Raw genomic sequence first — 27,990 nt, 5'->3', positions numbered from 1 at the left:
CTCGCCTTAATGCAGCGCCCGCCGACGTCACGGCGGCCTGCGACCAATCAGCGGCTCGCGGTCCCTCTGTAAACCATTCTGCATCCCCCGGCTGGGGAGAGTGCCGGGAGACCGCGTTTAGAGGATCAGTGGCGGCGGCAACCGCGGCCCGGCGCGGTGCGGGCGGCGGGCAGCGAGGTGCCCGGGTCCCCTGCTGCTCCGGTAAGGCGTCGGTTTCGGTGGGAGAGACTGAGAGAGCGCGGGAGTAAGGCGCAGGCGGAGGGCAGAGTTCTGCCGGAGAGGGGCAGTAACCCAAGATCGAGCCTTGTTGGAGGTTGGGGTGCAGCTGGGTCCGGGAGCCTCGGCGGCCCAGGTGCACTCTTTGGCTTTGCAGTTCAGCGGGTGCTGGCTTTTTTTTTTTTTTTTTCCTCTTGCTTTCTTGGCCTAGAAGTTTGCCCCGGGCGCAGCGCTTGTCTTCGGGGGAGTTGGGCGGGGGAGGGCGTTTGGCAGCAGAATCTCCTTCCTCCGGTTCCTCCTTCTGTGCCCCCTCCCCCAGACCATCCAAAGTCCACAGGGTCCGGGTCTCTGGGAGATCTGGGTGTCTGTTTCCCGCAGCGCAGTCTTGGAAAGTTGATTCCGGCGGTTTCCTGGTGGGGCGGGGGAGACCGGAGGCGCGGCGCCGGGGCGGGGGAAAAGAGTGGGTGGGGAAGCGCCTCGGGTGAGGAGTTGCAACCCCGGCGAGAAGTTGTGAGAAAACTGTGATCCGGAGACACCTTTTCCATACAAAAACAAAAGACTAGGCGGGAAACCATGGGGCAATAGCGGCGGCTGGGGGGTGGCGGTAGTGACGGTGGGAACGGGGACGTCCTGGGGGCTCCACGGCGAGGCTGCAGAGGATTGGGGTGTGCAGAATACGGGCCCGGCCGCCCTGTCCCCTTTTCCAGGCTCCGGGCTGGCACCAGCTTCCCCGAACAAGCGCAGAACAACCTCCGGTAGTTCACGTCTTAGGCAACCTATACTTCCCTAATTTTCCTCAGGGTATAAACTAGGGACCACTGCCCACGGGGGCAGATTTTCCCAGAAGTGGGGGTCGGGTCCGGGTCCTGAGACTCTTAGCCTCGAAGAGTCACTCTAGTTCCGCGGCCCATACCAGTCAAATACCAAATTCCGTTTCGACAGCACCATTTCTATGCTTAACCGGGACTTCTCCCCAAGTGAAATCTGAAGGTGGCAGGGCTGGGCAGTCCCGCATTTGCTCCTCGTTTTTGTTTTTTGGGGGCAGGGGTGTTAGGAAGGCGCATTCGGCCCGAGTGTGGAAGGAAATAAGGATGGGCAGCCAGCCAGCAAGGTCTAGCCGGTATTTTGAGAATGGCCTTTTGACCCCCCACGCGGTGCTGGGTTCAGACATCTCACACACGGCCGGAGCTAAGTTGGGGGAAATGCGCCCTGCAATGCAATTGTTATGAACGTGGCAGGCAAGGAATCCAGTTCTTTGCAAAATGGAATACCCTCTTCGAACGAACCGGTTAGCCGCAACAGCGAATTTGGTTTGCGCTCTGTGGACTGGGATTTTAGGGCTCTGCCAACACTCTTTTCCTTCCTCTAAGCCTCCGCCCGCCCAGCCCTGCACCCCCGAGGCCCGCCGGCAGCCCCCGCCTTGCCGCCCGCGTCACCTTTTCACTGGAAGCCGAAGCCAAGGCCGGCAGTGAGGCTCTTTGGCGCTCCACCCATCTTGACCTCTGGGCGCGAGGGCCCTTTCGCCTTCTCCGCACCCCCTCCACACACACCTGGCCTCTGGCTCCCCACTGCGGGGAGGGCGGCGTTGGGGCTGGTTGTCTCTCGCAACAGCCCCCTACGCGGGTCTCTCCCAGGCCGGGGCTCAGGGCAGAGCTGGGGATGCGGAGGGCGGCTCTCCAACCCAGCAGGGCGGCTTCGAAGGATGCGACTTGGCTTTGTGCTCCTCCCGCGGACCCGGCATTTCCAGGAGCCAGCCGACCCGTAGCCCGTACTCCAGGACCCGGGGAGGCGCTAAGAGCTGCGTGGCGAGGGGTCCTCGCCTCCTCCACCCTGACCCGGAGGCACCTCCCCAGTCCGCTGCGCCGGGTGAGGCCCGCGGGAGGGGGTGGTCCTGTGAGCGGTCTCCACGCTCTCCCCACCACACCCCCACACCCCCAGCTGTCTTGGTTCTCGCCGCCAGCGCCCTCAACTCAACCGCCCCTTTCTGGAATCTATAGCGGACCCTGTCCCGAGTGGCTCCACCCCGCCCCCGCCCCAGCTGGGCTCCTTCTCATGCAAAGCAGAGGGACCGCGGGGGTGGGGGTCAGTCGGCGGGGACTTACGGGGCGACAGCTGGACCCGGCTGCCGGCCCTTCCTGAACCCGAGGCCTGCCGTCTCCTTTCGAGTGGGCTGGAGGAGGTTTGCTGCAGCCGTTTGGGGGTGCGGGGACCTCGACGTGGGGGAAAGAGGGTCCCTCCCTGCGGACGGACTAGCGCGGCAAGAGAGTTGAGGGCGAGGGCAGGACGCGGACTCTAGGCCATCGGGCTCCGGGGTCCAGATGGCTCAGTAAACAGGTCCGCGGGAACTAACCCCGGTGTCTCGCAGGGCGTCGGGGTGAGAAACTCGAAGCGCGCCTCCTGGCTCCTGATTCTAGAAATTTAAGTCCAATTTTAACGCCTCCAAGGCGACAGCACAGTAGATTAATGTGTTTTCTTCTTATTTCCATTGAGCTTTTATTTTAAAATGTAATTGGTCGCAGAGACATGGAGAGAAAACTGACCGTCTCCGAAGCTTCTCAGCTCAGCTCTGCTTTTAAACCCATGTCTGCTCAGCCAAGAGCACCAAACTTGCCTCCTCACCCTCTCCGCCACCCTTACTGCCTGCGTCCTGAAGTCCGCAGGCGCTTTCTACCCAAAGCTCTCCACGTCTCCCATACCCACAACCACGCACAGCGCACGGCTGCCAGGTGGTGTAAATTCTGCACCGGGTGCCGGGAGGGGCAATCTGCCGCCCAGTCATCGCTCAGTGGCCGCAGAATCCTCTGGACCTCATCCCAGACGTCCTTGGAAAAGACCCCAGAGGGCCCTGGAAGCGGCTTTCACATCACAGGTTTCCGCTATGAGAATCGCCTTGAGGATCAGCCCAAGAGGAGGGACCTGGCCCGGAAACGGGGGATGGGAGGGTTCTGCCAGCTCTTCCCAGCCGCCCTGCAGTTGGGGGGCTGAAGGCTCCCCCTCCTGCACCCCCTTTCTTCCCGCCGCCTCCTTGATTCCGAGCCCTACGTGGCCTCCCTCCCCGACGAGTGGCTTGGGAGGCCCAAGGACCCGAGCTTGCCGACAAGGTCGGCTGCTGTTGGTCCCAATAACGCCCACCGCCCCGGCCGCTTCCCTCCTCGCCCAGGGCGCTCCTGTACAGCCCGCGGCCTCCAGAAACCGGTGGTGAGGCCGCGAAAGGGGGCGCCTGGGGCGGAGCGGGCTCTAGATGGGTACCTGCGCCCGGCCCGCAGCAATAGGGCGCGACCAGCCGCCACCTTCCAGGAAGAGGGAGGAGGGAGCGAGCCGGGCGCGTCCGGGACCCTTCCAGGACCGGAGGCCACGCAAGCTCCGCACAGACTCGGTGAGGACGCCACACTTGCGACGCAGGAAGCTGGCCCGAGTCCCTGGGATCTGATCTGACCTCTCCCCGCTCTCTTCTTGCCCTCTCTCGTTTGCTCCTGCCTCGGGTTGCCTTAATCTCACTCCAACACTCTCTCCTGGAAATGATCTACTTGCGTGCAGCACTTTACAGTTTTTATCGCAACCTGCCCAGAACCACATAGTAAGAGGGGGGATCGGTATTAGCTCTTTCCCGGGGAAGAAACCCAAGTTAGGGGGTTTGTCCGAGATTCCTGGGTCAGTGTGCTACTGAAGGCGAGAAGTTTGGGGGTCTTGTCACCCTGCCCCTTTGTGTACTTGCCCCGGCCATGTTTCCAAGGCCCGGGTGGGGGGAGGCGGGGGACCTCGAGGCCAGGAAAGGGCAGCATCCGGCCGGGCCTTCACGGTGCGTGCTCGGGCTGGGTAAACAACGCCAGGCTTCCCACGAGGGCTGGAGGCACCCTGGGCACGAAGGGGGGAGCCAGGTCGAGCGTGGTGATCTCAGATGCAAGTCAGCACCACCGCGCGGAGCAAAGACAGGACATGGAGAGTCTGGGACGGAGAGGGTGAGCTGGAGAAGGCGGGACAGAGAGAGAAAGACAGAAGTCAGGGCAGGGGGATGGGAACAGCGAATAAGGGCAGAAACCCAGAGGAAAACAGAGAAGGACTGTGGAAAAGTAAGTGGGGAATAAAAGGAGGAAAGACATACTGGGGGGAAAAGTAAGTGGGGAATAAAAGGAGGAAAGACATACTGGGGGAAATGCGTGGAGGAGTGGAGGAAAAGAAACCCAGCGACAAAAAAGGCGGCAGGGAGAGGCTCAGAGCCCAGGACCCAGCAGGTGTTGCGGGCGGGTCCTGGCAGTGACTGGAGGGTGTCTGGTGTGTGACAGTCGGGATCGCAGGCAGGAGAAAAGGAGGCGGCCTTTTTGGTGGGAGACTCAGAGCCCGTGGAAAAGCGTGTGAGCGGCTCTGGGCAGGAATCCAACAAATAAATAAAACGTCTAAGACAGCGTGACAACAATGTGTATTTGGGTGCGTGCCCGTGTTCCTCTGTCTGAACACACTCACAGCCAGTAAGGAAGACAAACGGGGCTCGTGCCTCTGAGTAATTAATCCTCTCACTAATTGACTCTCTCCCCTTACCTAATGGCGGTGGTCACTGCTGATATCTGGAGAGACATCAGGTGGGGAGAGAGAGAGAAAGACACCCCAAAGCTAACCATCTTTGGGACTGGGATTGAGTTCTTTCTGCACTTGGCAGCTCTAAGCCCCCCCTTTTTGGGGGACAGAGTTCCATAGATGTTGCTGCCTCACCAGCCCCTCCATGTTTGCACTAATAAAGCTCTCCTCAGATTAGGGGTGCCCAGGAGCCCTACACACACACACACACACACACACACACACACACCCTTCATCAATCTCAGAGGCTGAAAGCCACCCACTGCCCCTCTGCTGGACATTGCCTACCTCCAGGCGACACCAAAGCTCCCCTTCCCTGTTGTTCCCCCAGGAGCCCAGACCCTGCACCCCCTTCTTTCAGTCACCACTTACTCTTCCCTGGCCTGGGATGTGTCCTGCAGCCCCTAGCAGAGCAGGCGAAGATTCGAATGAGTTAGGAAGCAGCAGGAGGGATGAGGTCAGGGCAAGGATGGGAAGAAGCTTCTGGGGACAAACCCACTCAGACTTGGGTGGAGGGACACAAGAGGGGAGCAACGCACACCTGGCAAGAGTGAGGCCTCTGGGGACAGAGGAGAAAAAAGGTGGCCGCTATGTACCGTGGGAGAGAGTGTCAAGTGTATGGGAGGGCAGGAAGGTGACCATGTCTGTGACTGCGAGGGCGACGTTTCTGTCTCTCTGTGTGAGCGCAGGGAGGGGCCCCTCTTATTTTCCCCACAGCACCCTCAGTTCTCAGGACTGGGGAAAGAGGCAGGGGAGAGAGGGTTGCACTGGGACGAAACCTCTGGTAGCTGAGTTGGCCCGAAGGGGCCCAAGGCCCACAGTCTGTCTGATGATGCAGCTTTGAGGCTTGGGTTTGGGAGGTGAATGTCAACTCTCACCCCTTCGAGGTGGCAGCTTTGCTCTGTTGGCTCCTCAGAGGCTAAATAATTGCTGAGATCCATAAACCACCCAGTCTAGGGAGAGGAAAGGGGGGAGGGCAGTTCCTCAGGAAAAAAAAAAATCCACTCCCCCAACTAAATACATTTTTAATTGTCCCTTGGGAACATTTGTACATTTGACCAAAGCAAATCCCCAAGCAGTAACAGCAAAATTCGTCATAGGGGCTGGCAGTCCGGAGAGAGTTGGGGGTCTGGAGAAGAGGGAGGTGGGGAGAGATGGCGGGCACGTATTTGAGAAAGTGAGAAACTTGGCTCTTCCCTCCCTGTTGCCGTCATGCTTTAGAAAGAAAGTGAGCAAGAGGGATAAAGTTCCAGAGGAAAGAAAGAGAAGGGCATATAAAAGGCACATCCAAAGCAGAAAGGAAAGAAAGTGAAGAAGAAAGAAAAAGACAGGTAGGGGGGCAGAGACGGTAATAAAACAGGGTGAAGGCGGCCCCAGGAGGCTGGGCCTCGTCCCAAACCATCCGTCTTCATTGTCTCCGTGTGTGCAAAGGCAACTCTGGCATAAGGAAAAGCCACTATTGGAGCTGCGGCTTTATTTTATATCCTATACATCAGGAGGGAGGCAAAGCTTTATTTTCGCCAAGAGACAGATATTTTATTTCTCTCTTACGGTTTTATGTGTGAGAGATGTCAGGTTGCCACAATGGATGGCTAATGCATAGGCAAGAGGAAACCGTGTTGGCATGCTGTGTGTCATGGGGTCTTGGGGGGGGTGAGCGGGCCTGGGATTTAGGGCTGATGGGCCACTCTGGGGGATTTCTGCTAAAACATCTCTCTTCATAAATCCAGAAGCATGGTCAGCTCAACAGGGAGAAGAAGGAGTTTTAGAGGGAAAAGAGTTGGGCTTAGTAATAAACGGAACACACAAAGGAACCGCTTACCTTCCGAGAGGCTGGGGCAACAGGGGCAAGGCGGCCCCATGGAAATGCCAAGACCCACGTCGAAATACACACGTGCCATTCACAGGGAAGTATTTTCCTATAGAATCCAATGTCAGTTTGCTTCCTTGTCCCATTTGATATTTTCCCACTCTTGTTTCTCCCTTCACCAGAAATCTTTTTTCACCTCCTCAGAGCCTGGAGTGGGGGCAGAGCTATTAATTTGCAAATCATCTGATCTGTGAAAGGATCAAGATGCCTGTTTTTCACCACTAAATCCAATGTCTTGAGTGGACACACGTGTGCACACGTGAGCCCATCATGCTGTGAATCCTGGGAGTGTAGGTGCCAGATTTGAATCCAAGGAAAGCACCTCCCACCCCGGCCCCCTCCCCTGGGACCTGTGGCCGAATTAAGCCTTAGATCCCAAACTGCATAATGTTCATATTTTTAAACCTGGAGAGAAGGGGGAGTGAAGAGACAAAGACAGCAGGGAAGCATGTCCACTAGTCTCCTCCACTCCCAGCCCCCACAAACCATGTCTTATGAGAGTAGCTTTTACTCATTCTCATGTCCTACTCTTGTAATTTTTTGCTTTCTTGGTTTACATCCACAGTGGAGCAGAAAGGTGATCATGCCCTTTCCCTCTTTTCAGAGGATGGGAGGCAGCACAGGGTCTCTGGACAGTGAACATGGGGACCTGGCCACACTGTCCTTAGCCATGACCTTTGGGGAACACACTGAACCTTTTGGGGCATCAGTTTCCCCATCTGTAATCGAGGGAATTTGGCTACATAATTGCTCAGGTCCCTTCTAGCTCCGACCTCCTCTGACGGAATGAGAGAATGTGTGGAAACACTTTGTAAACGCTAAAGCCAGACGAATGCCAGGGATTATTATTACGATTCTAATCAATCCTCTTTTCTCCACGTGGATCTTGGCTGGTTAGTGCCAGCAAGCAGGCTGAAGAGGACCGACAGCGAGAAAGCATAGCGGAGGTGGAAAAGCTCTGTGCCATGGACAGAAAAAACAACTCTGTCTCTCCAGAAACATTCTGTCCCTCTGCACTCCCACCCCCCAGGCCTGGCGGGAAGGGGTGGGGAGGATGAGGAGGAGGCCTCACTTGGTAGGACCCATTTCAGTTTAAATACAGGCAGAGAGTGTATTTCTTCCAAAGCATCGTTTGTCTCCAAGTAACTGACATAGGAACCTGATGTGAAGGCGATTTGCAATTGTTTTTTCCAGGAAGAAAGGAAAGAGCAAGGTGTAGCTGATTAGCAAGTTAATTATTTCAGTACCCCAAGGGTTCCAGCGTGGTGGTAAGTTGTCCAGCCCTGGTGTAATTTCACAGTCCGTGCATTTCCTGGGGAGCACCTGGGGTGCCCAGGTCTGTCTCTCTCTCTCCATCCACCTGCCTTATTTCTTTCTGACACACCTGGGGAGCTGAGTAGGGGCTGGGTGGTAGATGGTGTGGCATATATATCTGGCCTAGGCTGCAGGTGGGGCGCTGGACAGAGAACGGGGTGGAAGCCTCGACCTCTGCCGAGTGTTTAATTATCTGGCCCTTCCTTCTTCTTAAAAAAAAAATCTGCTGTTGAATAAATATTAATGAGGCAGGTTATCAGAAAGTGGAGTTGCTGTGAGGTTATTTCCCCAGACTTAGCATGGAAAGAAACTGGGTTGGAGGCGCCCTTTTGCCTCTTACCTCCTCCCAGTCGTGGACCGCTCTCCGATGCTCATCTTTGCTTTCACAACTCTGGCCACCACTTGGTCTGGCAGTGGTTTCCTCCAATCTCCCTTTAAGATCTGATTTCCCCTTGAGGGAGGGGAGGGAGGATTGTGTGGTCAAACAGGACACCTCCCTCAGAGAGATAAGTTGGGGATGTGAACATTAGCTTCAAAATGAGCAGCTTCTGTAGATCTCTGCTCTCTGGGCTGGTAGGGATGGCCCCCTGCTGCTCCTCAAGAGACGGGGAGGGCTCTGCAGTACTTAAGAGTGGTCCCATCTGCTCAGACTTGCCTTTCATAAGGGGAGGGATTTATGCAGTGTCCTTGTGCACAGACCTGGGATTTGCCTGAAAACCATGGGCCTCTGAGAATATTACTGAACGCTAAAGTGTTCAGCCACGGAGATGATTCATGATTTGTCTGCATGGACGTGTGTGTGTGTGTGTGTGTGTGTGTGGGCGCGTGCGCCTGCTAGGGAGGGGCACACACATTGATGGATGCTTTTCCCCATTCTTACTTCTAATCCAAACATTAGGAAACTTTCTTTTTTCTATATTCACTCAGGAGCCAGCCCACAGCGTCAGGCTCTGGAGACTTCAGCGTGTGAAGATGATACAGTACTCTTTGGTGCTGGCACTGAAGCAGGTTGGCTGGTATCACTGCTGGCGGAGAGGGGCCGGGGGGGCTGTCTGGAAAGATAGTTCTGATGACTGCTTTGCTGCAGGTGGCAGAGGATTTGGGGAGTGCGGGGGTGGGGGGCGCGGTTCTAATCGCTGTTCAAATTAGGCTGCTTGTCTTTACCTTACAGGCCTCCGGAGTCTCAGTCGGAGGGAAGTTACAGAAACTTAGAACACAGGAAGGCAGGTGTAGGGAGTTTCTTGTCTCAATCTTGGTAGCGCCAAGCCAAAATGAAGCCCACAGATGGTAAGAAGAGATCCCAGAGAACAGGGCTTGGAGGGTCCACATGGGATCTTGACCTCTTTTCGTGGCCCAGTGGCTGGGCAGGGAGCATTTTCCTCTTGGATGACCCTCAGTGGTGGTTCTCCCATTTTCTTGCTCATGTTCTAGTTTGGACCCCAGCCTTCCCAGCTCTTGAGTTTTTCTTTTCTCTCAGGCCATTCATAATTTAGCTGACATTTCAGGCCATGGGTCAGCCCACGTTTTGAAAGGGGAGCTGGTGGGCCTGTAACTATGTGCAAGGTCGTTCTCCTTTGGGCTCAAGAGAGGATATAGTTTCTCCTTAAGAAAGAGAAGCAGGGAACCATTTCTATGAATCTCTTAATGAAGGATTTACTACCAATTTGATAAGTTCAATGCTCTTTTTACTCATTCTGAATGAATAACTTCGTCAGTCAACCCGAGGGGCTGCAAAACCTACAAAGATGCTTTCTTCGGCCTCCCTGTTTTAACACATGCTGGGGCTTGAGCCTGCCTCTGACAGACTGGGGAGGAGTAGAAGCATTCCAGAGACCAGGTCTTAGAGTGTTATCTCTTCCCCCACCCCAAATCCTCACCCTCCATTTTATCTCTCTTCACCACAAATGCAGAGACCTCCTAGGGAAGTGTGAAGGGATGGGTTTTAATCACGTTTGGGGAAGGAAGGGGACTAAGTTGAGCCCAAAGAAACATGGGGACTGTTGGAAGTTTTAGATGATGCCCCTCTGTTACACTTCTCATGTGTTGTATATTATATCCTACAAATTATGCATTTGTGGCGGTAATCTACAGTGTGTACGTGGCGTTTGCCAAACCTGCTTGGCCAAAACAGTATTAAATAAAATTGTAAGAAATGCTATCGGGGCCTTGCATGGCTTATTTAATTCTATCAATGATACATACACGATGTCAATGTGTAGCATCTCAGTTGGCACAATATCATGTTTTGTTTATATATGCCAGATACATCTAAGCACGAAAGATACAGTTTTTCCACACATACATTTCCCAGTGATTCCTTAGGAGAAATGTGATGAAAACAGCAGAAACCTTTTCTCTCTCCACATAAACTTGTACCCCGAACACACAGACTGCCAGTCACACATACTCATATGGCCAGCTGGCCGCGTACCTATTGTTATATACAGGCCTCCACCAGTAAATGCACATGTAGATTCTGTAAACGTAGATGCAGCTTTATACACTAGTACACAATTACAGACATATATACCAGCATTTTAGACTCTCTGGTACATTTACACGTATCCCCTCCCATAACTACCCTGCTGCGTAGACAGATGCTGATGTGAACATGTGTACCATCCCGCATGTGGATACTTACATGTCCACATGCAAGTGTTCTCGGTGAGAGTGCACACATGCCTGGAAGGACGCATGCCCACACGCAGGAGAGTCCTTTCCACATAAGTGTGAATCTATGTATATGTGCACATTTGCACACACACATACTCCCACACCCCTGCTCCTGGGTACACACTGACACTCCATATGGCCAAGGTGCCACAGCTGCCCTGTTCCTCTCCAGACCTGGTGGACATTGTCTGAATTGCATGTTTGTCCTGGATGAGCCCTGAGGCCTTCAGGATGGGAGGCCAGGAGGAGTAGGGTTAAGATGCCAGCCCGCCCGGCCTCTGATGAAAATAATACAAAAATGTGGGATGGCAGGAAGGGGTTGGGTAGCTGGTCTCTGCAGAAAGAGATGCCTCCAAAAGAGGATCAATCTCTTGTTTGCTCACTTAACAAATGAGGCAGATATCTGATTGGCTTCTGTGGTCCTGGGTCTGCTGCCAGTGATCTGTGTGAGCCTAGGTAACCGGCTCGCTGGGCCTCAGTTTCTACATCTGTTAATTGAAGTATTGGCCTAGACCAGTAGTTCTCAACCCTGCCTACATAGTAGAAACATCTGGGGAGCTTTTAAAAAATAAAACACCTGGGCTCCACCCCAGACCAATTAGATCAGAATCTCTGGAGGTAAGTACCTGGCATTTCACTTTTTAAAAAGTGCCCCACGGAATTCCCTGGTGGTCCAGTGGTTAGGACTCGGTGCTTTCACTTCTGGGGCCCGGGTTCAATCCCTGGTCAGGGAACTAAGATCCCACAAGACAAGCGGTGCGGCCAGAAAAAAAAAAAGTGCCCCAGGTGATTCTATGTTCAACCAATGTTGGAATCCACTGGCCTAGATGCTCTCCAAGGCCCTTCTAGCCCTAAAACTCTATGCCATGGAGGACCTTTTAATTTATAAAGCACTGTGCTGGGCACCAGGGTACTCTGCCGGAAGTTCTAATTCACTTGTATAAGATCATAACAAGTCATTAAAATTATTCTTCTTTCAGTTTAGGAAGAGGATAATCTTTGAACAAATTCTATTTATGCTGGAAGAACTCAGGCCTGCGTTTCCAGCTCCCTCTTTGTTCCCTTCCATCTTTGTTCCAATCTTCCATATATTAATTATCTGCCATAGATGCGAATAGTATAAGTGGGTCCCTAATAAATGTGATCGATACCTTGTTAACTGCACATATTTCCTGTCTAGCTCCTCACCCAACCTGTCAGGTAGCGTGGTATTTTTAGTAGGGTGAATGATGAGGCACAGGTCTCCTGGGGAAAGTCCCCCTGCCCCAGCCCTGAGTCAGAGAACACCAGCCCCTAGGCCCATGCCCCAGTTCTGGAGGCTGGTGTGCTAGCTGAAGAAAACGCCTTGAGCTGCGTGTCCTAGAAAGCTGCTCTCAGACTTGGGCCTTTGGGAATCCTACCTTAATATTCTGCAACCACGGTCCCCAGGCAGAGCCGGTCCCTCTCGAAAACAAATCTGCTCACAGCCGCACCTGCTGGAAGAGGCGGAGTCCAGCTGAGGCATCTCAGCCACGTGGCGAGCAGGAGGCAGAGATGAGGCCACGCGGGCTGTTGCCTGTGGGCCCCTTTCTCAGTTGGAGGATGCTTAACAGAGCGCAGGGGAGGGGCTCTGCCTTTCACCTGGGTGGGATGGAGGAAGAGGTGTTCATTCTGGATGCAGAGCTCCTACGCCTCCATCAGTGTTATCATTCACTGGAGTCCAGGTTAGGGGTCTCCCTGAGAGACTCAGGACGGAGTCTGGTTCTTGCTCTTTCCCACAATCTCCCTCTCTCTGTAGCTCTGCTGGCCGGCCCAGGAGGCAAGCCAGGCTGGGTTGATCTTTCTCCTGAAGGCGTTTGGACTAGTTTTCTTCCTTCGGAAGGTTGTCCCAATGCACCTACCGTTGCTTTACTGTCCAGGTGAGCACTGGAGGCCGTGATGGGGCCAGAGAGCGCTGTGGTTTGGGCTCTCACCCTCTCATCCGCTCATGCTTGCTTTTTCTCCAATTGCCTCGATTTTTCCCTGTCTCCTTCATTTTGTCTCCTTTCATTTTCTCCCCTGACGACATACCAAATCTGGTCTCGGCCCCCAAGGGGGCCTGCACACTGGGCAAGAAATGTTGCTGATCACAGAGGACATCTCAGGTCCTGCCCAGTCCTTTCCCCCCTCTCCTCACCTTCCCTCGCAGGGAGGCCGGACTTGGTGCCGAGGAGGGAACCCCAGACGCAGCTCAGGATCCTTGGATTCTAAATCTAGATCCAGAGCCAAGCTTCCCACGCCTGTGCCCCTTCCCAGGGCCCACCTCCCATTGGGCCTGGGGAGCATCACACCCCAGGATGTGATGGATTCCCCAGGCACCTTCAAAGGGCTCCACATTTGTTTGCAGTGCAGACCTTGAATCCTGCTCTGGTCATAAATGTTGTTTATTTTGACTAGGACCTACTGAAAGGGGACTGGGGGTTAGGGAGGGCAAAGAGAGGATTCCATAGGGAAGATCATAAAACCATTAGCAGGGCAGGGCTTTCAGGGGTCACAGGATCATAGAATTTTCTGGCTGGAAAGAACATAGGCCATCGGAAAGGTCAGAGAAGGCCACTTTTTCAGCAAAAGGCCTCTAGGGGCCATACAGGGCTAGGGTGGCGGGCTTTGGGCCTCTTTCTAGAAAGTGGACACAGGGTGTGGAGGCATGACCCCCCAATAACCTTACACCAGGTGGGGGAGGCCAATAGTTGCTGAACATGATGGATTTGCCCTCTCAGTGGGAAGAACCAGTTGCCTGAATGCGCATTGGAGCCCCTTGTTCCGGGGAATGGGCACAGCTCCGGGTAAAGGAAATAAAATCACCTCCCGTTCTGCTCCTACCATCATTCTGAGCAGCTAGTATGTACCAGGTGCTATGCCTGATGCTCCTCCAGTACCTTCAAAACAATTCTGAAAGAGATGTTATCTCCGTTTTGCAGATAAGGCAGTTGAAGCTCAGAGAGGGGCGCTGGGTTGCCCAAGGTCACACAGCAAGTTGGTGGTAACTCTGGGATTAGACCTGAAGAATTCAGATTCTTTAAGCCTAATCGCCTTTCCATCTCCCCTCCCCTCCCCTCCCCTCCCCTCCCCTTCACCATCTGCTATGATCTGGCCCCCTGCAGCCTCAGAGATGGAATGCGAGCAGGGCTCCGTTCCCTTTAAAGGTGATGTTGGGGGTGAGGAAGCTCACTTCTAGTAAAGGGAGAAGAGCAGCCTAGGGCTCCTTCCACTCCCCGGCACAGACCCCTTTACTTGCTGTGAGGCTTAGAGCAAGTCACTTCACCTCTCTGAGCCATACTTCTGGATCCATCTCCAGACCTGAGGTCTTCATGGGAGGTGAGGGTTGGCAGAGGTGGTAGCAAGCTGTTCCCCTTTGAGCCCCTCTTTGGTGTAATAGCTCTGGGGGGGTGGGGGGAGATGAGACTTGGTTTTGCCCTCAAGGCTGACTCAAATCACAAAAAAGGCACCTCAGAAGCAGGCAAGGCAAGGCTCACTGAGATCCCTGCTGAGAATGCAGGAGGCCGAGAGCCAGGGCAGAGGCTGGGCTGTGAAGAGGCAGCTTAAGCAATGAGTTCTTCCCTGATCCCCTGCCTGTGTAATCCAGTTGCTCAGAGAATGGAAAATCCCCTTCCTCTTCCCCTGCCTCCTTCTCCACAAAGGCCTCCTAATAGGCCTGCCAGGTTTGGGGTGCTAATCTGCTCAGACACCACTCTGGGAACAGGTTGCCTGGGCTCCCAATCCCAGCTGCCCCTCAGTGGGAGATGGGGAAAGCTGGTGGAGGGTCAGGGGTCCTAGCACTTGGGGGAGAGTCTCCTGCTGTCTGGCCTGTCCAAAGGATCAGGGACACTCATGGGCCTCTGTGATGAGGGGACTTCAGGGATGGGGAAGGGAGGTGGGCAGGAGGGCTGGGTCCTGGGGCAGAGGTGCCTTGGGTGGGACTTGTTATTAAACAGCCCCATTATTTCACCCACCACACTCCTTTCATTTTTATTTGAAGACAGCTCCCTCCCCAGCACCTTCACCTCCCCACCCCCTATACTTTCACTCATCCATCCACTGAGCCGCTGACAGCTGCCCTGCGGGTGAACTCCAATCCTCCTGCGGCTGGAGAGATACTGGTGGGGGGCTCAGGCCAGAGCATGCCCCTTCCAGCCCCCCCTCCCCCTACACACATACTCACTCCCTCAGGGTAGTGCCACCTTGGCTCCATGAATCAGACCCAGAGAGGAGAAAATGAAGGAGGCGAAGAGTAGGCAGGAGAGCCGGGAGACGACGAAAAGAGAAGAAATGGTGCAGCGGGGGAAGAAGAGGAAGGAAACAGAAAACAGAAAAGCAGGAGTGAAAGAGGAAAAGGGAGGGCATGGAGGAGGAGGAGAGAGAGGGAAAGAAATCAAGAAGGTGGAAAAGGAGGAGGAGAAGTGAAGGAAGGATGAAAGGAGGGAGGGCAGGGGCCGGAAGACTGGGAAGAACTAGGGCGTCACCCTGCATGGTGGGGGCAGTGGGAAGACGGGCAGGGATGTTGGACGGGAAGGAAGGGGCTACACAGGCAGGAGGGAAGCCAGGGGTCTCTCCACAGGCGAGGGAGGAGGCTGGGTGCAGCCTCGCCCACCAGCTCCCACCTCTGGGTGAAGGTTAGTCACTGCAATGCCTCTGACCACATCAATGGCTAGCCAGACCATAACCACGGGGGTCTCTGGCTTGGGGTGGTCAGAACTGTGAGGACCATCCTGTCCCCTCCCAGGATGGTGACAGCTTCTGCCCGGTCAGCATGGCCATGCCCACCTCATGCCTGCAGCCTCCATCCTGCCTGCTCCTCTTTGGTTACAGAGCCCATTGGGAGTTGGTCCTAATTGTTGGGTTTTATGATGTTATGAGGGACTGAGCCTTAAAGACCAAGTACTTTCCATCACCCCTCACTTTACAGGTGGGGCACTGCAGCCCGGAGAGGGGAAGAAACCTGCCCACAGTTACATTGTGAGCCCTGCCTTTCTAACCTCGTGCCGAAACAGCCAAAGAGGAAAGGGGCAGCGTGGCATCTCGGTAGAGGGCCCGGCTCTCTGTATTTGGTCCTCTCTGCTGGGAACACTACTATAGTGTTTTGTGTCCTAGATGAGGGGAAACATTTGTGATTATGAATAGTTACCTTATTCTGAGTACTGCTATATGCCAGGCACTTTGGTATACATTATTCTGTCAGGTGGATATTCTATGTCCTGCCTTTACAGAGGAGTAAACCAAGGCCCAGAGAGGTTAAGTAACTTGCTCAAAGTCACACCACTAGGAATTGGAGCTGGGATTTGCTCAAAGCCCATGCTGAATGTCTAATGCCTTGCTCTCTCTTGGGTGATGATAGCTAATGCCCTCTACCCTCATTCTCCACCTCCTCATACTCTAAGGATTAGAGCTGACCCGACCCCCCTTGCCGTATGGGACTGATGTTGTCATGGAGAATGTAGCTGGGTGAATCCCTCTGACCATGTACTACTGACTCCCACCAAAGACCCCACAAGGACAAGGGTAAGGTCCCCTGAGACTCTGTGTGATTTATCTGGTGGTACTGCTATTTTATGGGATGGGCCAAAGAGGTGTCAGGAAGGAAGTTTGCTGTAAATCTCCTTTTTCTGCTTCCTTTCCCTCTGTATGTTCCCTCCTGGGATTTATGGTGGAACATGTTCAGAGCTAGGGACTTGGGGCTTGGGTTCAGGCTTGGGGTGGAAAGGCAAGGGACAATACATCTTCCTCCTACGGGATCTGCTAAACGTGTGTGTGTGCGCAGGAGCTACCCACGCTCCATCACAAGCCTGCACTGTGCGGTCCACAAAACCTTTATTAAGATCTCCACAGTGCTCCAATAGTTCTGCAGACAGCACGCTGCCTGCACTAGGGGTTTGTTGTTGGGACCAACCCATAGGCTGGTGCCCCCTGCGTGTCTCCCTCACTGGTGGGCGTGAGTTTCTGAACCAAGCCAGGAACCTGGGAGCAGAGCCCACGTGGGAACAGATGTGTGACCCACATGCAGTGCCTCTGAGGATGGGAAGAAGGGGATGCTCCCCACGAGGGGGTAGGTCATGGGGTAGCTGGAAAGGAACCTGCTCGTCGGTACCTTTTGAGATTGGTGAGGCGGGCAAGGCAGGGGCAGGTAGGAGGGCTCCCTAGTTGGGCTATTGGGGAAGCCGTCTTGGCCTCCACTGCGGACACTGCACTCCAGCCGAGAGAAATGGAGCAAGATGCTGCAAATCTGACTCCTCACGTGTGCAGGGCCTGGAGCATCTACATCTCCTGGCTGGGGGTGTCTGTACCAGGGGGCGAGCCCAAGGTCACATACCAAGAGCGCTGACGGAGACTGGTGCACCATCTCCCCCTTCACACCTCTCCCCGCATCAAGGGCTTTCAGGGCTCTGAATACTGGGCTGTTTGTTCTGAGCTAAGCTTGGCCAGCTCAGGGGCCAGCAGATGCTGGCTGCAGCCAGAAGACTAGAGACAGCTCAACCCAGGGAGAGAGGAGGAGGGGGAAGGAGAGGGAAGGAAAGAGTTGAGTAGGGGAGGGAAAGAAGGGGACAGGCTAGGGAAGGCCTTTCCTGACTTGTTCCCTGCAACACACAGGTCTTTCCCTCTGCTGAACCCCTTCCCCGATCACAGGGCTCCTTACGTAGGTTCTGGTGGCCTTCAGCACTGTCCCCCTCCTTTGCAGGGGAATTTCTCCAAAGAGTCTATGGCACCTGGAGGATATGTCTTGGGCATCCCATACCTCTCCATGGTCCCAAGTCCAGTGTGCAGGACCTTACGGGGGGTTCAGTGAGTCCTGGCAAAATGAACCCAGAAGAAAAGAGGAGATGTCACCCTTTGAGTGAATATCAGGTCACTCTCCCACCCCATCCTTTCCCTGCTCCTCTCCTGGCTGCCCAAACCAGGGCAGCACTGTGTCTCCCGTTAAATATATGGAATTATCTATTACAATACTTCAATATTTATTACATTGATTTCACTTTAAATGCTTTGTAAATCATAGCAAAAAATAATGGCCTTCCAACAGAGAGTCATATACCGTAATCAACTGGAAGAAAGTCGGCATTGTAATTTAAAATAAAAAAACCCTTATGTGAGTCTCTCGTTTAAATTAAGAGACAGGACGTGATTCAAATAATAAGACCCAAGTGAGGCTGGTTTTTCTCGGCAAATTAGTAGAGGTTTTAACTGGAACTGAAAAGGTGTTAAGGTGGAACACTGACCTTATTAGACCTTAATTATTTTCTGTTGTTACTTTCCTGGAGCACAGGTGTGTTTTTTTCCCCAAAGTGGCCAGGTTAAGCTTCATCTCAGGAACTTTGTCTTTCAAGAGATATCACTTATCAAGAGGCATCAGTGGGATAAAGTGCAGACACTTCGCCTGTGTCCCTTTTCTCCATCCTAGAGTTTCCTGGGCACCTACAACTCCTGGTTTGCAGGCAACATTCTTGTCCTTGAAAACGGAGGATTCACCCCGCTCTGTCCCCGGCTTCTTCAGCGTCTTCACCCAGCCTTCTTAGTGGCAGCCTCGTCCGGCTAGAGGTATCCTCTGCCAACTGGTACAGCCAGCGTCCATCTGGCCGGCAGAGAGGAGGGGACGTGTGCATACACGAACAGTGCGTGCGGGCGCATGTGTACGTGCGCGCATGCGCCTGCTGGCGGGGAGGGGGCGGGGGGGACGTAGCAGGTGGTACTTTCCTCATCTTTCAGTGCAGCCTTCCTGCTCTACCTTCCATGGCCAAATGCAGCTGATCATCGGTCCCAAAGCTAGCCAGGCCCAGCCCAAGATGTCCACGGCACCTGGAGATGAAAATGGAGCAAATGCCATCCCCTCTAAATGGAAACAATGCAAGTTAATGGCCCAGCACGGTGACTGGCATGTGGTGGGCATCCGGTAGTGGTGGTTCTATTTTTGCTGGAAGGAGACACAGTCAGAAAAGGGTCTTTTCCGCTTGTTTCCAGACCCCCCTCAATATCTCCTACTGGCCCTGGGGTGGGGTGCAGAGGTGGGGAAGAAATATTGAGCCCCAAGAAGGCCCCATGCAGACATCCATTACACGGCCGCACACCCCTCCTGGAAGATAACCTAGCTGAGCTCTTTTTATTAAGCACAGCCCTCTCCGTTCCTCCCACTGGCCTCCTAATCAACTGATTTGATCAGAGCGAGGAAGAACTTTCCCCCTGGCCTGGTGTCTTGGGGACCATGCCTCGTGGTTCATCACTATCCAGGAGAAGGTTGGGGTAGTGGGGAGGATGCTGTAGAGAGATAAGAAAGGACCCAGTGGGACCCATTTAGGCCATCACAGGTGGAGGGATCCCCAAAGGAAGAGGGAAATCAAGGCTTCTTTTGTTGCCTGTCAGCTGTGAATGTCGAGACAGAACCTGTATGCTTCAGAGGAGATCCAAAGTCCTAGAACATAAGGTCTGAAAAGGGTCATCTAGGCAGACTCTCTTGCTTTATAAAGGGGACAGTAAAGCACTTTGAAATGATTGAACACCCTGCCTGCGGGTCCATGGGGGGCCGAGTTGAGATGGTGATGGAGAGGACAAAAGCTGCGGGGATGTGGTCTCTGGCCTGGGGGAGGCCTGGCTGAGCTGAAGGGGTCCTGGAGCCTGGTGTGCAAAGCTTCACCTTGGGCCAGGCTCATCCTGGCACACGTGGGCCAATCCCTGCTTCCAGCCAGCTGGAGTGACCCTTTCTGGACCCTACTCATGTCTCTCATCACAGGCCATGGATGAAGGAGGATGTACCAAGAGGAGCAGAGGTCAGGGCTCAGCAGCTGCGTGACCCAGGAAGCACTTCCCTTTCTGAACCTATTTCCTCCCTGCCCTACTTACTTAACAAGGCATGGGGGAGATAAGGAGATGACTTGATGTAGACTTAATCAGACTTTCACTTGTGGGCTCATATTGAGTTTTACCTTCTTCTGTCCTACCTTCCCTGTGGCTTAACTCCAAATTCTGCCCTGCCAAGGAATGGGACAGGGGAGGAGGCTTAATCCTCCCAATAACATGACTGTAAGATAGGTAGGTCGGTATATTATTGTACCCATGGGACAGATAAATAAACTGAGGCCCAGAAAGATTAAGTACCCTGCCCTCCCCTCTCCCCAGCTGCTGAGAGGCAGAACTGGGATATGAGCCCAAGTCTCTCTGACTCTAGATACATCAGATCAATAATCTAGATACATCAGGGCAATAATACGTGAGGGAATGTGAGCACCACGAGTGTGGGCATTTGTAGATGTTTTGTTCACTGCTGTCTCCCAGCCCCTGGAACAGTACCTGACACACAGTGAACAACAGATATTTTAAAATAATGAATGTCAACTTTAATGGAAGGTAGCAAAGTGTAGCAAAGTGAGTTAGGAATGACCACTTTATTGGGAACTAGATCTTATATCACAGTTTCATGAAAGTTTCTGTGGGGTGGAGAACTTGGGGTAGCATTTCACTGTCCATGGTAGCTCCTTCTGGCTGTTTTTATATCCAGTTACCACCATGACAGTGGTTTAGTCCCCGGGTAGTAGTTAAATAGAAAGGAAATAAAATTAGGAAATAGCAACATTAGCCATAAAGTAAAATCTCCATAGACATACGCAGATTATATTAAAATGATGTCATAGAGGTAAACAGTGTCTTGCTCCTTGATAGAGCTCTTGGGAAGATGTTATGGAGAAGAGAACCCTGCATGTTTTCCCGGTCCATGCATCTTTTAGTTTTATACGTAAAGATATTGGCCCTTGATGCAAAGGAACCAACTTTTTATTCTGCCAGTTTTTACTGAGCACCTACTATATTCCATGCACTGGGTGAGGCCCTGGCAGGTACAGAGATGCCCAAGGGATGGCCTGCCAAGAGCAAAGTCAAGGCCCTCAGGAGCAAAGTCAAGGCCTGGGGAGACTGCCCTCAGGGCAGCCAGACTTGTCCAATAGCCTGCTTGGCCCAACTTGGCTCTTCCTTCTCTCCTCCCTGGTGCGAGGAGAGTCAGCCTCTTGCTCCAGGAAGTCAGCCCAATGGTCTCTCTCTTTCTCTCCGCCCCCCCACCACCCTCACTTCTCACCCTCCACCCCTACCCCAATCCCTGGCTGACTGAAAAGGTGCAAGAGGGAATCTGAGAGATTCTGTGCTGTTTGTTTTGGGTTCAATGAAATCTCATTTACACGTGTTAATTGCAACTAATTGGCACTAATTGGATGAACAGGAAACCCTCTGGGAGCACTCATACCTTTAATTTGTAGTAAATATCATTAATTAACATATGCTAATTAGAGCCAATTAACATTGATTAAGGGTTTCCAGCTACTTGGAAAGTACAACTCTGTGTCCTCCTCTCTTGGTTGCCTGAAGTCAGCACAAAATATGATACATGGAGTCTGGGTGGGGAGAGGAGGACCCTTCTGGCCGCATCTCCAGGTGGGGGCCGTCACAGGCTTAGCAGCCCTCACCTGAGCTGGGTGCTTGGAGGATGGCAGCCTGCCCTCTCTCTCCCCAGGGCAGAGGGGGCTGCAGGGGAGGGGCTGCAAGGTTAGCGCTGCTTCTCAGGGAGTGGGAGGAACAGGCGGGGGATGTCCTGGGGATTGGGTGTTCTTTCCTTGGCCTGGCTGGAAGGGCAGGTTGAAAGACCGCTAGAGGTCAGCCTGGCAGGGAGGGTGGGGGGCAGCTCAGGCCAAGCAGGGTTTGGACTCCTCTTCCACAGATGACGGGAGGGTGGGAGCCCCCCATGATCTGAGGCCTGTTTAGTGCGTGTGTGTGCACCTCTATGTGGCATGGATGTGTGAATAGGACACCTCCTTGGTCTGACAGGTGCACAGATGGTGGGACCACTTTTACCTGGGAACTGGAAGGCTTTTAGGTCTACTTTTAGTTCTATTACTAACTAGTTATGGGACTCTTGGGATTAATGTAAATATTACATATATGTATATATATATATGCACACACACATGCATACATAAATTGTCTTATTTTAGTCCAATTACAAAAGAAATAAATGTTTCTTGCAGACCCCTACCCCCACCCCCAGGAGTGCCCTTTCTGTAATAGGCTGCAAGGCCTGCCTTTCCTTTTCTGGAATATTCACCTCATTGTTTCATGTCCAATGTCCATCTTCACCAACAATTTATAAGTTCCCTGAAACAAAGTTCGAGTCTGGCTTGCTGATTGTGGCACTTCATGGGCACTAAAAAAGCTGCTGTTAAGTATAATGATATGAAAAAAAGTTTGTTGGGTGAATAAGTGAACACATAAAACCATCTGTAATTTCAACCGCTACAGAGAAAAATTTGATGTGTGTATATTTATATGTATATACATATTACATAAATAAAATATATGTTTTATATATATAAAACACACCTATATAATATGAATATCTATCCCAAGAGGCTTAGTGCAGTTTTTGCTTTAATAACTTCAAGTGTAAGTGCTACAAACTTTAAAAACCAAAGAAATCATTCAAAACCTGATTTAGATTTATTATACACTTACTTAGTTTTATGAATTTTGAATAATAAATTTAAAAATTTAATTTTCTGTTTTAGTCCCTCTGAATGAAAGTAGCAAAGAGTGACTCAAAAATGGAAACTAAAATTTTATTATTCAAAATTCACAAGACTAAATATGTGTATTTGTGCCAGCACTGAGAACTGTTCTTTCCTTTCAACCACTGGCTAAATCATTAAGCCAGTTTCCTCATCTGTGCAATGAGGCCAGTGGTCCCTGCATTACCTTGACTCTCAGGCTTCTCATGTGGGAGGATGTGGTGATTTTGCAACCCAAGAAAAGGAGTATTTCCCAGGCCACCTAGGAATAAAAAAACTTTATAGCTCCCAGATCTGAGCTTCTGGCTCTGATGGAAAGAGATGGGGCCAGGGTGAGACAGAACCTGGCGGAAACCTCACCTCCAAGGGGACCTCTGTGGTAGATCCTTACTTACCTAACTCAGAGGAACAGGGCTGCCCTGGAGGGGCTTGGGGGTCAGGACAATGCGAATTGCAAGGTTAGAAAGATCACCCTGTGAAGGGCAAATGATCCACTTTTCCATACAGGGAAAAGTGGATTAAAAGCCCTTGCCGTGGGGAGTTCCCTGGTGGCGCAGTGGTTAAGAATCCACTTGTCAATGCAGGGAACACGGGTTCGAGCCCTGGTCCGGGAAGATCCCACATGCCGCGAAGCAACTAAGCCCGTGTGCCACAACTGCTGAGCCTGCGCTCTAGAGCCCACGAGCCGCAACTACTGAGCCTGCATGCCACAACTACTGAAGCCTGTGCGCCTAGAGCCCGTGCTCCGCAACAAGAGAAGCCACCGCAATGAGAAGCCCGTGCGCAACGAAGAGTAGCCCCCACTCGCCACAACTAGAGAAAAACCCGCTCGCAGCAACAAAGACCCAACGCAGCCAAAAATAAATAAATTAAAAAAAAAAAAAACCGCTTGCTGCGGGACAGGTTCTCTTCTAAATATTTTATATGCATCATTCACTTAATCCTCCCACAACCCAATGATGTAAGCACCATTATTACCCTCATTTCACAGATGAGGAAACTGAGGCTCGGAGAGGCCAGCTAACGTGCCCCAGCTCACACAGCCAAGTGGCAGGGCTACAGCCTGAATTTAAGTTCAGCTGCTAGGTGCTGCCCCCTCCCTCCCACCCACATTTTTGGTGCCTGCAGAACAGCTCCAGGAAGCTGTGGTTCCTGGGGTGGATCCCCCAGCGCGGGGAGCTTCTGGCTCTGCCGAGGCCTCCGCAGCATTGCTGAGCGGACCCCATTCCCAGCCCCCTCCACGTGGATATCTGAGGTCTGAGGGAGAGCTGCTGGCGAGGTTCACAACAGCTTAATTACCAAAGTGATTTTAATTTGTTTTTGTTAATTGAAATCTCATTAAGCAAGTAATTTACTCCAGCACAGCTCAGGAGTGCACAATTCTACGCGTGAGGAGGCTAAAGGGGTTTTTAGAACTCACCTTAATCTGGGGACCGTGCTTCCGACTTCATCCTGTGGCCTGTGCGCGTGTGACTGGGTGTGTACACATGCCTCCTGGGGACAGGCCCTCCCAGCTGGCCAGGGGCCCCCTTTCTCCTTCTCGGCCTATACTTGCCTGTCCTACCACCCCTGGCCCCCCACCCGCCTTGCCCTGTATTCTGGAATGATGAAAAAAAAGTGAACCCAGGGCATCCCTCTGTAGAGCACGTGTGCACCCAGGTGTGTGGCACGTCGTACAGACACACGGATACCAGTTGGTATTTGTCTATCTTTGTACCAAGCACTGCACTAGGCATGAACTGGAGATGCTGGGCAGACACATGGTGCTTTTTAAGGTTTTTTTCTGAACCCTGGACTTTATTAGTCCACCAGCTAAATGTACTGAGTCCTCTTTCTTACTCACATCTCATGCATTGTAATCCCTTGCCATCATGGTCCTTCCCCGACGGTAAACTCCAAGAGGGCTGGGGCCCCTTGTCTTCTTCATAGCTGTGGCCTGGCTTAGCTGGGGTTTCTCAGCTGGGTTTGGGGTGGGCAATTCTTTATTTTTTTTTGGCCGCGCCACAAGGCATACGGGATCTTAGTTCCCCAACCAGGGACTGAACCAGGGGCCACGCAGTGAAAGCACCGAGTCTTAACCACTGGACCACCAGGGAACTCCCAGGGGTGGGCAATTCTTTATCGAACGGGACTGTGCTAGGAATTGCCATCCACTTAGCATTCCTGGACCTGGATTATGCAGCACCGGTAACATCCCTGCAGATAAGTGTGACAAACCCAAACTTGCCCTCCGAGTGTTCCCAACCTCTCTGAGTGGGGTGGGGATTTGAAACCGGTGCAGGTGTCCACACACTGCCTGGCATGTAGTAGGTGGTCTGTGAGCATTTGCTGGGTGGGTGACCGAGAGCATTCATGAGCTGTGCCTCTGACCTGGTCCGTGTTTCTCTGCGATGTGTGTGTGTGTGTGTGTGTGTGCGCGCGTGCGTGTGCATGTGTGACTGTGAAATGCGTGTGCTGCTCCTCTGACCTGTGCCCCTTGGTGCGCTGGGCCAGCAGAGGGTTCTGGGCCCTACTGCAGGCTGGAGCCCCAGTTCTCCAGAGCTCGTGGGCACCGGGCGTTTCCCCTCTCCCCTGGTGGCCTCATCGTCCCCTGGCTGCCTCTCCAAGGTCCCCGTCGCCCAGCTGCCTCCTCCTTTTGCCCCTGACTATGGCCACTTGGTAGTTTTCCAGGCCTGACATTTTGAACATGCAATGCCATATGTATCGCCACTCTCAGGTAATTATCACGTAAAATTAAGCTAGTCTTGTGCATGAAACCAGCAATTAGCCAGGGATTGAAGGTCAGGGAGAGCTCGTTTATAGAGTCGCTAACAAAATGTTAAGTGGAAGTGTGTGTCAGATGGGTCAGGAGGCTGGATTAGCCGGGGTCGCAGCGGTGGGACTGGAGAGCCATGGAGACTCCCGGCTCCGCAGCACCAGGCACAGCAGGAGGAGCTGGGGATTTATGGCTCACACTTTTCTCTTCCAGCTCTCAGTCTGGGGCACGGCTTTGAAGGAAGGTTGCTAAGCCTGCTAAGTCCTAATGCACACCAACATCGTCTCCCTATTCATCTGGAAACCTGGTAGGTCCTGCCTCAAAGCCTGTATGTCATTCTACCTCCTACCTGGCTGCCCACCACCCCAGCATTTTACACTCTGCTGTGGGTCTCTGAAGACGACTCAGAAACTTTACACAGGCCATTCCCTTCGTTGGGAACGCCTCTCTATCTCTCTCAATTCCCTAATCGTCAGCCTGGAAATTTTCTATTTCTCTCCCCCAAATCTCAGGCCTCACTTCTCCAGGAGCCTTCCCAGGCCCCCGCCCTGTCCTCACTTTACTCCAGAAGGAGTTACCTTTGCTTTTGCACCATGAGTGTGTCTCCACTGTTGAATTTACACTCTGGCAACTTATTGGCACTGTGTCTGTCTGCACGACTGCACTGTGAACTATTCATCTCTTCCTGGCGACCTGGAGCTGCTCAATAAATGTCTGTGGAATGAATACAGAAATTATTCTCTTTTGTTCTTTATTCTTTTACATATCCTTCAAGGCTCTGCTCAGATGTCACCTCCTCTGGGCAGCTTTCCTGGATTGCCTTCCCAGGTAGAACTAATCATGCCTTCTATGTTCCCGTAGCACTTTGTATACACATTTTTGTTAGAGCACTTATCAAATTGCCTCTTATTTCATTATAGCTCCACCCAGGGCTACCACATTGCACAACTCCAGAGGGCAACATTCACATGGAGCCAGGCAATGCAGAGATGGTGACTGTACTTGCTAAGTAGGCAGTGAACTTCTACAGAGCAAAGACCCTGTGACTCTGCTAATAGCTTGCATACAATGTGCTCTCATTGGCCACATTAATGTTCATTCAGAGTATGTATGCAATAAACATGTATTTAATTTTGAACAAGAACAGATGGTTCAGTGGAGAGAGCTCTAGATTTGGAGTCTGGGGACCTGGGTTCCAGTTCTGCCTCTGCAACTAGATTGCTGTGCAGCCTTCAGTGAATCACTCAACCTCTCTGGTCCTTATCCTTTTAAATCAGGTCATATGTGTCAAAGTACCTGGGACAAAGTAGGTGCTCAATGCATATTAGTTTCCCACACTGCACCCCTGCCTTTTTTCATCTGTAAAGTGAGGAATTTTAAGATTCCTTGTCTTGTAGAATTATAGGCTCTCAGGATTAGAAGAAGTTTTGAAAGGCATCTGATCTAACCCCTGGCATCTCCGGTAGGTGGTCATCCAGTTTTGGCTTGTATATCTCTAATGATGAGAAGCTCACTTCCTCACAAAGTAGGCCATTCTACTTTCAGACAGCTCTGCCTTAAAAAGAGCCCCGTTATCTAACACTCTGGCTTCCCAGAGTTTCCATCACAGGCCCTGGTTGTGCATAATGTGGAAAGTCCCATTGCCCAAGGTGATATTCATAGACAACGACCTGCTCCAAGGTCAAGGACACAGTTCCATTACCATCCCTTATGTGACTTGATTTCAAGCCTATTTACCCTCTTGGTTACCCTCCTCTGAGCTTGCTCCCCTTTGTCCAAAGATCTCTTGAGATGGGGCATCAGAACAGGATAGGACTATCACCTTCTTTTGTTTAGAACCTGTGCTTCTATTAAGAACCCAGGTTGGAACCCAAGGTCATGTTATTGTGACCTATATCTCTCTCCACTGTAGCAAGCATTTCACCAAAGGAGGCAAAGCTGGGAATGAGCAGAATTCTTCATAAATTTTATTTTACATTTTAAAAAGTCTGCATTTAAAGAAAGCACCATAAATCAAGTCCAAGTACAACTGACAAGCTAGGGAAACATTATTTGTAACTCATACCATAGGCAAAGGGCTAATTTCCTTAATAAAGAGAATTCACACATCAATATGAGAAAGCTCCACAACCCAATAGAAATATGAGCAAAGGGTAGAAGAGAGCTGCCAGAAAAGGACTTGAAAATTGTTCTTAAATATACGAAAAGATGTTGGACCACGTTCATCATAAGAGAAATGTGAATTAAATGCATCATTTTCACCTGTCACATCAGAAAAGATCAAAAAGTTTGATAACATTTTGTTTCGAAAGGGTGAGGAAACAGACACTCTCCTACACTGCAAGGGTAAATTGGTACCACCTCTCTGGGCGGAAATGTAGATTTATCTCCCCCAATTTAAATATGCACAGCCACATTGATCTGGTGATTCCACCTCTAGGAAGATCCTGCAGATCTACTCACACATGCACATCAGAAACGTACCCCGGACGAGGGCAGGGACTTTTGCCGATTTTGTTCACTGTTCTATCTTTGGCACCAGCACATGGTAGGTGCTTAATAAATGTCTATTGAATGAATAATGAATGAATGAATGAGTGGATGGGTGACTATGTAAAATGACATATGTTCAAGGTTATTCACCGCAAAATTTTTGGTAATAGCCAAAGACCAGAAATGACGTAAGTGTCCAACTATAATGGAATAGTATACTGCAGTTAAAAAGATCAAGGCAGCTCTCCATGTACCGATGTGTAAGGATCTCCAAGGTATATTATTAAATGAGAAAAGCAAGGTGCAGAAAAACATACATAATAAAAATGCAGCTGGATATTTGCTTGTCCATGGACAGAACATTTCTGGAAAGAGGCTCCCAAAATGGCCAGTGTGCTTGCTTCTAGGTGGAGGAACTGGGGGCCTGGAGCATGGAGTGGGGGGTAGCTTTATTTTTTCAGTGTATTCTCTTAGATTCCTTTTTAATATTAGGTCATGTGAATGTATCACCTATTCAAATCAACAAAGACAATTCAAAATTTAAGAAG

The 27,990-nt window shown here is 51.8% G+C and overlaps 1 long non-coding RNA gene across 3 annotated transcripts; it reads left to right on the top strand.

Annotated features, from left to right (window-relative positions):
- Positions 1–3: 3 nt before the first annotated feature.
- On the top strand, positions 4–27,990 carry LOC309649779. Of its 3 annotated transcripts, XR_014257277.1 has the most exons (5): positions 4–8,980; positions 13,585–13,646; positions 16,042–16,162; positions 25,163–25,256; positions 25,462–27,990. It is a non-coding gene; the product is annotated as an uncharacterized lncRNA (long non-coding RNA). The 3 variants fall into 3 exon arrangements; XR_014257278.1 differs by having other exon boundaries at positions 25,163–27,990; XR_014257279.1 differs by lacking the exons at positions 25,163–25,256; positions 25,462–27,990 and adding an exon at positions 18,057–18,192.

This window comes from Balaenoptera physalus, assembly GCF_965194825.1.
Source record: "Balaenoptera physalus genome assembly, chromosome: 20".
NCBI lineage: Eukaryota > Metazoa > Chordata > Mammalia > Artiodactyla > Balaenopteridae > Balaenoptera > Balaenoptera physalus.
This window is presented reverse-complemented; position numbering and strand designations above follow the sequence as displayed.